This window comes from Octopus bimaculoides, chromosome 2 (genome assembly GCF_001194135.2).
Source record: "Octopus bimaculoides isolate UCB-OBI-ISO-001 chromosome 2, ASM119413v2, whole genome shotgun sequence".
Lineage (NCBI taxonomy): Eukaryota > Metazoa > Mollusca > Cephalopoda > Octopoda > Octopodidae > Octopus > Octopus bimaculoides.
This window is the reverse complement of record NC_068982.1, coordinates 125,709,245-125,710,246: the sequence shown is the minus strand read 5'-3', so window position 1 is coordinate 125,710,246 and position 1,002 is coordinate 125,709,245.

Sequence of the window (1,002 nt, the reverse complement as noted above, 5' to 3'; positions counted from 1 at the left end):
ATCTGGAAAGATATCGTGTGCCTCACGGGAGGTTCGACGTTTGGAGTGGTGGAGGTGAGTTCGGGGACGCGGTGTCTGCGGGAGAGCAGGCGGTCACATCTATCAGAGGTGGGGAGGTGGTGCTTTTTGCCCACTTACAGAGGACTGAGAGCGGCAAACTGCCCTCCAAACTCCCCAATATCCACTTCCCTCCCCTGACACTCCGCAACGTCGGCAAAAATTCCTCCTCTCCATGCTTAGTCCACCGTCCATCCTCCGGACAGCCTCCAGCAAGTCCTCCTCCGCCGACGACACGTCTGAGCGGCTACAGTCTTCCACAGACATGCCTCCACCAAGCCATCCCTCCTCCGCGAGAAGAGAAAGCAGAAACAAACAAAGCACAACTACAAAAACCGCTGCCGAGCAGCACAACACATTCAAACACTACACGAACACCAGTACAAAAAGCAAACGCGAGCACACACGGGGTAGCATGCTGGATAAGATAACGGAGTATTATATTTAAAAAATGCAAATGGAATATATTTACAGAATCCGAATATGCATAAAGTTTTACAAGTTAAATTAAAACGATTTTTGCTGCAATGTATCTTTATTGCCCTTCGAGCCGAAGACACTGGATAACTTCCAAAAGTCTTTGGCCTGGCAGTGTTACAGAAGAGCTTTACCGGTTCGGGATAAACTCACCAGACACGGCCAGCCTGGGCCGTCGGCCTGTCCAAGATGAGGGCAGCACGCGGAGACCGTCCTGCACGCTATTGTCCAGTGTCCTGATATTTCTGATGTGTGGGTTTATGCAGAACACTTGTTGTCGGACGAGAGAAGAGTACAGCTATCAGCTGAGTCGATTTTAAAAATCAGCTCACCGGATTTCCTCACGGATGAAGGCAAGAATTGCTTTCTCGTAGTAGTGGCAATGGTGAAAGAGGCGATCTGGAAGACAAGGATGAAAGGGATTAGGACAGACAACTTCATATCTGCCCCCCCCCCACCCTCTTTGGT